Here is an 11,029-nt window from a genome sequence, read left to right on the forward strand (position 1 = left end):
CACCACAAGATTTTTTTCAGGTAGGGAAAGGGTCTTAAGATTCACCTGCTTCCATATTTTCTAAAAACCTATTTCCGGAGGGCAAATGTGACTTTTGAAGGTCATCATGTGATCCTTGGAACTCTCTGGGCTTGGGGACAGAGCAAGTCCTTGAGAAGGTTTATTGAGGAAAGGAAGCATGCCAAGATTTAAACCACAAATTGGACTGTGTTGTTTTCCTGCTAAAAGGGCATAGGTGCCTTCACTGTACCCTTGAGCTAAGTTTAGCCCTCTGGGTATGGTCTTCATAGCCCCAGGCCTTGGCTGTCTCTGTAGTCACAGAGCCCAGAGCTCTGAAGCACAGCCGCCACTTGGCACATTCCAGCTCTTATTGAGAACTGTCTTCCCATCCAGTCAGCTTCTGCTCATTCTTCCACTGTGGCTGCCCGTCTTCCTCCTCCATGAGGTCTTCCCTGGTGATCTTCCAGTCCCCATACAATCTCCAATGCAACCTGAGTTTCCATACGTCCACTAAGCTCACCATTCCTCCAGCTCAGTCCACCCAACTGTGAACTCCCCTGGGCTAAGATGACCTCTCTTCATTACCACTGTTTCTATAGGCAAGCTCTGCCATCAGCAGCAAGAGAACCTTTAGCCATGCTTTCTGTAAGGCACTGATTTGCAGGTAGGGACCACTCCTCAGCTCCTTGACTCTGTAGCACTGGAGGCTGATAAACATGGGCCCGACAGACATCTCTACCCAAAGCAGGGCCAGTGATTGCAGGAGTAGCTCATGAAGAAGGCTGTAAGAAGCAAGGCTGCCTGGATTCCAGCCTCCCTATCAGTCTGGGAGACATGTGGAGAGGAAGTCTTCATCTCCCTCTGACTCGTGGCTACTTCTTCCCAAAGCTGCATGGGCTAAGGAGTGGATGGGCAGGGAGGTGTGCAGTTGGCATGCTGCCACCCTCAATGTATATCCTGCAGCTGCCTCTGACAGGATGCTACTGCAGACTCCAGGGCTGCTATTGTCAGGAGATGGGCTTTCCTGAGCTCATTAAAGGACCTCTGTCCTTTCTCCAGGACCAACCACCCTTTTCCTCTGTCCCTAACAACACTGAGAGAAAGGGGCCCTGGAACACCTCCAGGTGGCTGGAGACAGTTCTCCCTTCAATTCTAGGCTTTTGTACTTGCCTAGCAGACTGACAATTGTGATCATAAAGGGCTTCCATTTGAATGCCTTTGTGCATCTAGGCACCGACAGCCATTGGCTAAACTCAACCATTAGCTCCATCATGTAAAGTAGGACTTGTGATTTTCCTTACTTTTGCAGTAGAACAAGCTGAGATTCATACAAGTTAAAGCATATGCCCATGTAGCTGGATGAGGAAGGACACACACTAATCCCAGTGGTCAGGAAGCTGAGGGAAGAGGATTGTGAGTTGAAAGGCAGCCTAAAACACAGCAAGACCCTTTCTCAAAACAAATAAAAATAAATTTTCTTAAATATACCCAACGTCGCCCAGCAGAAAGAAAACAGAAAAGAGATTTACATGCCTGTCTGCATGATTCCAGCATTCCTTCTCAGGCACCATCCCCTTGCTGCCTCCCTGGTCCATGAGTTTGTTAGCCTCCTGTGCCAGTGAGAAATGCAGTGAACCAAGGGGAAAACAACTTCCCAGGAGCCAGCATTTCCCTAAAGGGAATCTGGAGGTCACAGGATCTTCCCTCAACCCTGGGAAAGAGTTAACACGAGAGGAGAGGTGAAATAACTCCCATCTTGTGTTTGTTCAAGCCTTAACCAAATCCCAGGACTTCCACCCATAGAGAAGTCAACCCCTGTCACAGGACAAGGCAGATGAAGAATGAGGACAACCAAAACTGGAAATAACAAGCTGAAGTTCTTGGGAGGTTTTGTGCCAGGCAGTGAAGAAATGTGAGGGTCAAACAATCATGGCTTAGAGCTGGAGAGATGGCTCAGCACCTAAAGGCACTCACTACTCTTGCAGAAGAACTGGGTTTAGTTCCCAGTATCCACATGGTAACCCACAACCATCCATAACTCCAGTTCCAAGGTATCTAATACTTTCTTCTGGTCTCTACAGGTACCAGTGCACATATACACATGCTGGCAAAACATGGATACACATAAAATAGAAACAAATAAAAAACACTTAAAACACATGGCTTCTCCAGCATCTCTCTCACCTCCTATAGCTTAGTCATGCTGATGTCCTTCTGGGGGCCTGAAATCTAATGATTCCCATAAAGAAGAAAGTGCCTTACACACTGAAGCACACAAGGAATCCTGTTTCTGTTACATGGCTAGTTTGCTTGTTTGCTTGCTTGCTTTGTTTATGTGACAGTCTTGGGTGGCAGCCTTGGAACCTGATGATAATTACTGCTTTTAAGACCATAAAAGAATATGAATTTTAACAATTCTGATAGTGTGTATTTCTTGGTAGAGAAAAAATGAGTATCTGCCTCATTAGTGAACTGAGACAATTAAGGAGAGGGGTATGTAAAGCACTAGCACAGTTCCTGTCATTTGCTCTCAGAAATGAACTATTGCCATGTCTACTGGTGTCCTTTCATACTTTTACTGGAGCTGTGTGTACAGCCCTATAACACAGCAGACCTGAGGCAGGGGGCTGCTGGGTCCACCTGGTCCACAGACCATTACACATGCATGCACCATCTAGATCCACATTGCAAGAAGGAACAGAAAGCAAAGACAAAGGGACAGACAAGAGTGTCTCGAGATAAACACGTGGAAGAAGATAGATCTGCCTGTGGTAACTCTATCTTTGCCTGTTTTCTTTGCAAACATCACACACTTACAAGATACCTATAGAACCATACAGAATTCTTTACCTATATTATCCCAACTAATCACCACAACATACCTCAGCCATAGATACTATTATAATTCCCATTTTACAAATGAGTTCGACTGTAAGAAGTTTTTTTATTTTTATAATTGTAATTAGATCAATTTTAAATTAGAAACAAGCTTCTTTTACATGTCAATCCCAGTTCCTTCACGTACCCCTCCTCCCCTGCCCCCCACTAACCCCCTATCCCAACCCCTTTCTGCTCCCCAGGGAGGGTGAGCCCTTCCATGGGGGATCTACAAAGTCTGTCATATCATTTGGAGCAGGGCCTAGGCCCTCCCCCATGTGTGTAGGCTGAGAGTGTCCCTCTGTGTGGAATGGGCTCCCAAAGTCCATTCGTGTACTAGGGATGAATACTGATCCACTACCAGAGGCCCCATAGACTGTCCAGACCTCCAAACTAACATCCTCATTCAGGGGGTCTGGAACAGTCCTATGCTGGTTTCCCAGCTATTTCAACTGTAAGAGGTTTTAGTGAGATGACTCAGAAGGTAAAGGCATTGCCACCAGGCCTAGTGACCTGAATTCAATCCTGAGAACCCACATGGTGGAAGAAGAGAACTGACTCCCACAAGTTGTGTTCTTATGGTCACATTATGTACCCACACCCATGCTCACATGGTAAACAGATAAACGTAATTAATATTTGTTTATTTAAGAAGTTCAGTGGCTTGCCCAAGCTCACACACTCAAGTGGTGTGATGTCAACATAGCACCTACAACTCCTCTTTAAACCAGCTCCAAAGACCAATGCCATCACTTATACTCAAGTAGATGAGAACAGACAAGAACTCCACTTTTCTTGAATTTCTGTTTTCCTAAATAAGAACACAAAATAAAGCATACCTTATAAAATGCTGTAGTCACTGTGGCTTTCCAGCCACGGCCCTCACACAACACCTGAGCAATTAGGCAGCTGGCTCACTTATCTGTAGTGTACATCTGTTTTCCCCAAGCCTACTAAACCACGGGATTATGTGTGCAGTGCTTTAAAAGGGTTTCCTCACATCTGCCCTATACATGCCAAATCCTAATTCTTAGAGAAAGCCCATGGCAATCAACTCTCCAGAAGTGCCACAGAATGCAATGATATAAACTGCAACTCATTGGAACAGTACCAGCTACTCATCAGATCTCCTGGGTGAGCTTTGAAATAATCCTAACGCCAGTCTCCACCATCAGACCCATGTCTTGTGGATGAGCCCAGACAGCTATCAGAATTCACATAAGTGCCTGGGTGACTTCAATGTGCAGCCAGGGTATAGAACCTCTTCTCTCAAGCCAAATCAAAAAAAAAAAAAAAAAAAAAAAAAAAAAAGCCAATGTTCTAGAGTCCTTATGGTCAAGTAGGTTCCAGGAAAACAGATTTAGGTAATGTCCTGTATCAGCAGTGTCCAGTGTGGTGGGCCTTAGCTACATATAGCCAAAGTGACTGAAGGATTGAAATGCTTGTCTCTGTTGAAATAATACAGCAGCCACCTGTGGTCAATAGCTACCATGGTGGACCAAAACACAGCCTGCTTCAGAGTGTTTACTGAGAACAAGCAGAACAAAAACCAGAGAGGCAGATGGCTCAGTGGCTACAGAGCTTTCTACACAAACCTGAGGAACTGAGTGCAGATCTCCAGACCCCACATAGAAGCCAGACATAGAAGCACACATCAATAATGCCAACACTCTAGTGACAAGATGCGAGGCAGGTACAAGTAAATCTGCAGAAGCTCATGGGCCAGCTAACCTGTGGTGAACCACGAAGACCCTGACTCAAACAAGATCAAAGGCAATGGCCAGCATCAAGGTCACACACACACACACACACACACACACACACACACACACACACACACACAATCACAGAAAAAAATTAAGAAAATAAGAGAGACCCTCCTTCATAAAAGGAGACAATCTCTGAAACATTTCCTAGGAAATCAGAATGTTTTCACAGGATCTAAGACAACTGGTCCCAGAGGTATGCTTCTTTTGGTAAATCTCCCACCTGGCCCCTTTCTTGGCTCAGCTGAAGAAGGAAAACACATATCTCCAGGCTTCCAACAAGAGCCTTGAAGTGGCAGGAAAAGGCAAGGGGGCAGGCCAAGGTGGCCAGTTTCTATTTAAAAGATGATTTCCTCTTCAAAATAAGCTCTATCCTCCAACGGTGCAGACAGGGCAAAGGTTGTGACTGACATTGTGTTGCTGGGCATTAAACTGCCTCAGAGGTCACCAGGCACCTGGTAGGCATGTCCTGACAAAAGGTTCTTAATCAGACTCACCCCTGCCCCCTGAGAACCTTGAAGACCTGGGAGGGTGGGCAGGGAGGCCAGCTGTCCCAGTAGCTAGGGGTTTTCCCCTCCCCCTCCATACTCCCTGGCTTCTCTGTTGCCCTGATGGTGAAGGATGTTTGTTAGTTAAACAGACAGGCAGTCTTGCCTGGAACAGACCACCCTGACAATAACACAGGAAGTTCTATCTGTTGGGTTCCATCTCCCTGGTGGGAGTACACTGGTGGATGACAAGGGGAGATGTCATAACACCTATTGTCTTCCTCTCCCCCAGGGCCACTCAGCAAAACATCAAGGGTCACCTTACTTCAGCTCCTTTAAGGCAATGGGACCTCAAAGTTTGAGCCAAGAACAGAAAGAAAAAACAGAGCCACAGAGATGGTCCTGGGTCTTGGCAAGGCAAATCTTTAAGACTCTTGGTCCACACTTAAAATGTGGTTCCCATCTGATATGATGGGTGTGAAGACAAAGAGTTATTGTTGGGTAAAAGCCTCCTCCAACAGGCAACAGATACCCAAGTTTGAGCTTCCCCTATGTTCACTCCCTAAAATTATTTATGTGTACGTGTGTGTGTGTGTGTGTGTGTGTGTGTGTGTGTGTGTGTGAAAACATGTATATATGTACATGAATACGTTTTCATGAAGAAGGCCACAGACTGACATTAGTTGTCTTCCTCAGTCACTCTCCACTTTATCTTTTTGAGACTGTGTCTCATATTGAACCTGGATCTCATGGGTTCAGTGAGTCTGGCCAGCCAATGATCTTTGGAGATCTTCTACCTCTGCCTTCCTCAGCTCTAAGATTACAGGTATAGGCACACAGATTTTACATCAGTCCTGGGGATCCAAGCTCAAGACCTCATGCTTGGATGGCAAGCACTTTACCAACTGATCCATCTCCCTAGCTCCTCTCCCTAAAATGTCTTAAGCTTTCCTATATCCTTTTTGTAAATTTCTCTAATTAATTGCAACATCTTAGTCTTCGACAACTGACCTCTGGATTTGTTGCCTAAGAAAATCCCCCCAAATATCCTAAAGATCTTTGTGGACCTTACACCTTTATCTGGACTCAGTGTGGGTGTTTCTGGCTTCATGAATTAGGGCCCATGAGAACATCAAAGAACTCTTAACAGTGATAATAACTCATATTACTTTGACCAGGTTTCAGAGCACTGTTCTGACAATGTTGACAGGATTGCTTATGACCTCCAAAACAAGCAGGTGAGAAGACTATGAGAATGTTTTGTTACTCTTACTTCCATGTGAGGAAACTGGATTTCAGAGAGGTGAAACGTCTTGATTGAGTTCACAAGCAATAGAGCCACAGAGTCAAGCCACAGAACCAGATTGTATTTTACTTCAGATGATACCTTGCATGCAGACACTCATAATAGGATCTTAATTACTAATAAGTTTTCTTGTTTACCAAAGCTGTGTGCCCTTTCCAAGAGGATGGAAAGAACCTGCATTTTACAAACAGAAAGGTCATGAGTAACCACAGACACAGGTGTTCAGAGAAGCCAGATATTAATAAGCACTTGCAAGCCAGGGAACTATGTTCATCTTTTGAAGACCTCAGTCCTGAGTGTGGACTAGGTAAAATCATAATATCAATAGCTGGAAAAGGATATAGCCCATATGGGAAGTGAAGCAACCAGGCTTTGAGGACTGAGTGTGCAGTAAGGGCTGAGCTGTATGTACTGGAGTCAGGACACACACTTGACCAATGTACAAAGCTCAGCTCAGGGGCTATTGTAGATGGCAAATAAGTAAAATAAAGTCGCTGTCCTGGAGGAACTTATAGAAACAAGACTGGCTTTCTCCTGTAGGTCTGTCAAGGAGAAAATCCAAAAGCAGGGACTGTTTGGGTGCCTTGAGTGGTAGTCCTGAGTGACTCCTCCCATTTTTGTCCTGGTCCTTTAATCTTGTTTGGACCACAGGACCCTGTACAGCCTCACAGTAGTTCCCCTTCAGCCTTCTCCATTCTCTGAGGCTCCATTATTCAGTAATCAATTCAGTGAGCCAGAGGAAAGGCCAATAAATCTCTTCCTTGGTGACACATCTCCTACCCCTCCCCCAAGACTTTGTTCTGACTCTTTGTGGGTGATGAAGACTCCCCTACCACCTCCTCCCACCAAGGCTGGTGCTTCTCAGATCTCTCTCCTGACCTCTCCTCCCTCCCGCTTCAAGCAGGCTTTATGGTTTCCATGGGAACTAGGAGACTTAACAGTCAGAGGTCTCTCAAACATCATTGTGATACTGTATGAGATGGAAGAGTCAGTCTGAAAGTGAGAAAATGGCTTACAAATGCCTTGACCCTGATGCCTGGATCTGTTTTAGAATAAGGATGAACTGAGTTTTCTGATTTCCACTTGAAAGGAGTTTTACTGAGTTAAGTCACATATGGCTTAGCAGCCTAAAGGAACACACACATACATACACACACAATCTATGTCTATATACACACACTCATATAGCCACATGCACAAGCATTCATGCATACACGTTCACACACATACATAAGTACACATTCACACACATATGCATAGTACTTCATATATGATACACGTGCCTACACACAAACATGTATATATCTAGTACACATGTACATACAGACATACAGGAATGCATGCACAAGCTTCCCAGCCCCGCCTTCCCTAGTGCAGCTGGGATCCATCCATTAAGAAAGCAATTCTTCTGTGAGAAACATGGCCCTGCACTTAGAACAGCCCCTGATATTTCTCGAAGTATAAATACCCTCTGGTGACCTCGGGGAGCTGATGCCCATCGGCTGCCTGCTTCCCCCAACACCTTGTCCCTCCAGCCCCTTGTCTCAAGAATAACATTAAAAAAAAAAACTTGCCTCTAGCCTCTGTAAGCACTTGGTGACAGCAGAGTTACAAATGCTGTGGGCTGGAAGGCCAATCTAGACTTCCCCACGAGACCTCAACAGAAGCCATCAATCCTGTTTGAAGCTAGAGAGCAGGTGATAAGTGAGAGATGGAAGGAAACACTTCATCTCCCGCTCTGATGAGTCCCAGCTTGGAATGGTACTGAACCCCTTGCAGGGGATTCGGTTTGGAGACAAGTCCTCCAAACTCTAGTAATATTTCAAGAAATTCTCACAGGTGAACCTAAGAATGCAGCCTTTCTTTGCCTTGCAGAGCAAGGCCCAAGAATTCCAGTGGCTCTTGTCAGCCTATTGTAGTGAATGAAGTAAGCTAGGGATTATTAGTTCACAGTCAGTACATACCTAGTTGGGAGACCAGATATTTCCAAGGTCCTTGGTGGGTAAATACTGAGGCTCATAAACTCAAGCCCACTACTCAGTATCTTCCATCAGATCCCTACAAATTCCAATTCATTGTTTACTTCTAGTAAGAAACAGACCATTCTCTTCCACCTAATCTCACCCCAGAGTGTGGAATGCAATGCAAATCTGTTCCTCCCTTTATTTAACTCATTTATCCTACATGAATGGTAACTTGGTGTAGTGGTCTCAGGTCCCAACTCTGAATGCCTAATCTCACATCCAGTGATAGCAACTCTAAATTCAGCCTGTTATGTGATCAACATAATACATAATATTTGATGATCCACCTCCCCCAAGGGAGTTGTAGTGGCTGTGAGACTACAAATACTATACTGCCTGACACAAATTGGTTCAATCAATGCAGCTTTCCTCAGTGTGCTAGATAGAGGTAAGGCCATTTATCTCTGGCCATATCTTCACCACAATCTTTCTTGCCATATTTTGTAGAGCAAGGAAGGTATAGAGCATGTATGTGTACATTCATGCCTAGAGAGTCTGCAAGCAATTTTCTATATTCATCAAAATTAACTTTGAACCAATCAGTTGAATAGTTGGTACATGCATATTCTCATCTCTAAGAGCCAAGTAGAGCTCCTCTCCTCTCCTCCCTCCACCTCCCTCCTCCCAGGGAAACAGAAGTTCCTGAGGACCAGAGAAAAGGTCAGAGGGCCATACTGGCCTGGCCCAGAGCCACCAAGAGCTTCCTGTCAGGAGTTCCCTGTGAGCTGACTCCTACCCCAAGAAACCAAATAAAGTCACCACTCCCATGGAGAGCATGCTTCCCTTTATGGGAAGGTTGTGCTCAGAGCCCAGGTGTATTCAGACAGATTTCATTCAACCTCTTCCAGACACAGCATTGAGGGCCAACCCTCACCTATCCATAGCTGCTCAGACCAGCTTCCTCTCAAATTTCCAGAGTCACTGAACTTTCCTTCTGACTAATACTTTTTTGTTCTTTTTCCCTTTTATGCCCCACTCCCGCACACGATTTGGGCCATACACAAGTGTCATTATGATTTAAGCCCATGTAGCTTTTCAAAATAGCTATCACCGCCTAATTCATTTTCACCCGAGGAAATACAAGTTTAAAAGAAGTATCTGTGTGCCCAGGATTTTGCAGACACTTCATTTTATCCTCACACAAGCTTGGAAATGTGATTACTGTGACTTCTTGGCCAACGAGAGGAGCACAGAGGCATTCGACAGTTCACCAAAGGTTCCAGACACTGGTGAGAACAGGCTAAACATCTCAACTGAGTTTATCTGAATCCAGATAAGCTGTTTGTATCCCAGCACACCAAAGTACAATAGAGCAGGGACAGAAAGATTTCTGGCATTGATGGGGAACTGAAGAGATCTGTCTAAGAGACCAGAGTCTGAGGATTATCTCTCACACCCTGTAAGTCAGCTCCCCAGCTTCCTTCTTCTGGAAGGAGTCTATCTTCTGAGTCCTGAGCTGGGGAGGCATCTGCCCTTCTCTGTGCACGACTGAGGTTGCAAGCAGAACCTCTCACCCGAAACCACTTTTGATGGCAATAATTCAGCACATTTCAGCTTCCCATTCAGGAAGAAGAATGACCTGGGTCTGACAGAGGTTTGGAGAAAGGAAGACACGAGGTTTTCAGATACTAAAAATGTTCTGGCACGACATTAGATAGACATTTGGATACACAAACAAGTAGAATGGTAGATGGCTGTTGTCAACAGGATCTAGAATCACCCAGGAGCCGTGTCTTTAAGGAAGTTTATAAATTGGGTTAAGTGAGGTGACAACACTGATTCTATGTGGTTGGTACCATTCCAAGGGTTGGAGTCACAGACTGAATGAAAGGGGCAATGTTAGCTGAACTGGAGCATTGGTTACCCTCTGCTCCCTGACTGCAGACACAATGTAACCAGCTACTTAGTGTTCTTGCTGCCATGATTTCCCACCATGAAGGGCTGATGGACCTTTAAACCGGAAGGCAAAATAAACCTTGCCATCCTTCAACTATTTTTTTGTCAGCTATTTTAACACAGCAAGGAGGAAAATAACCACAGTATCTATGAAGCAATACATTGATACAGATGATAGATAGATGGATGGATAGACTAGATAGATAGATAGATAGATAGATAGATAGATAGATAGATAGATAGATAGATAGATAGGATACATATGTGCATACATACATATATACATACATGCATGCATCCATACATCGGTGGATTGAGATTCAGAGAAAGATATACAGAGATATATACACAAAGCATTTTCATGGCTTAAGTTCCAAGTCAACTAGAAATAACCCAGTGAGACCCAGTAATGTGGCATGGTGCAATCAGCATAGGTTTTAAAATCAAGACAAACTGACTTTGCATCCTGACAAGGCCAGATAATGGCTACAGGACTACAAACAAATTTTTTAACATTTGGGAAGCTTCTGTTTTGCCTTCTTCAACGTTATTCAAAGGGCTTGGGGCTGATGGTGTATGAGAAGAGCAGATGTTCAACAGAGAGGATCACTACGGTTTTATTTAAAATAGTGATGGTATTAATTTTGCCTTACATCTAACCAGGCAGATCCT

The sequence above is a fragment of the Cricetulus griseus genome, chromosome 6 (assembly GCF_003668045.3).
Source record: "Cricetulus griseus strain 17A/GY chromosome 6, alternate assembly CriGri-PICRH-1.0, whole genome shotgun sequence".
NCBI classification, from domain to species: Eukaryota; Metazoa; Chordata; class Mammalia; order Rodentia; family Cricetidae; genus Cricetulus; species Cricetulus griseus.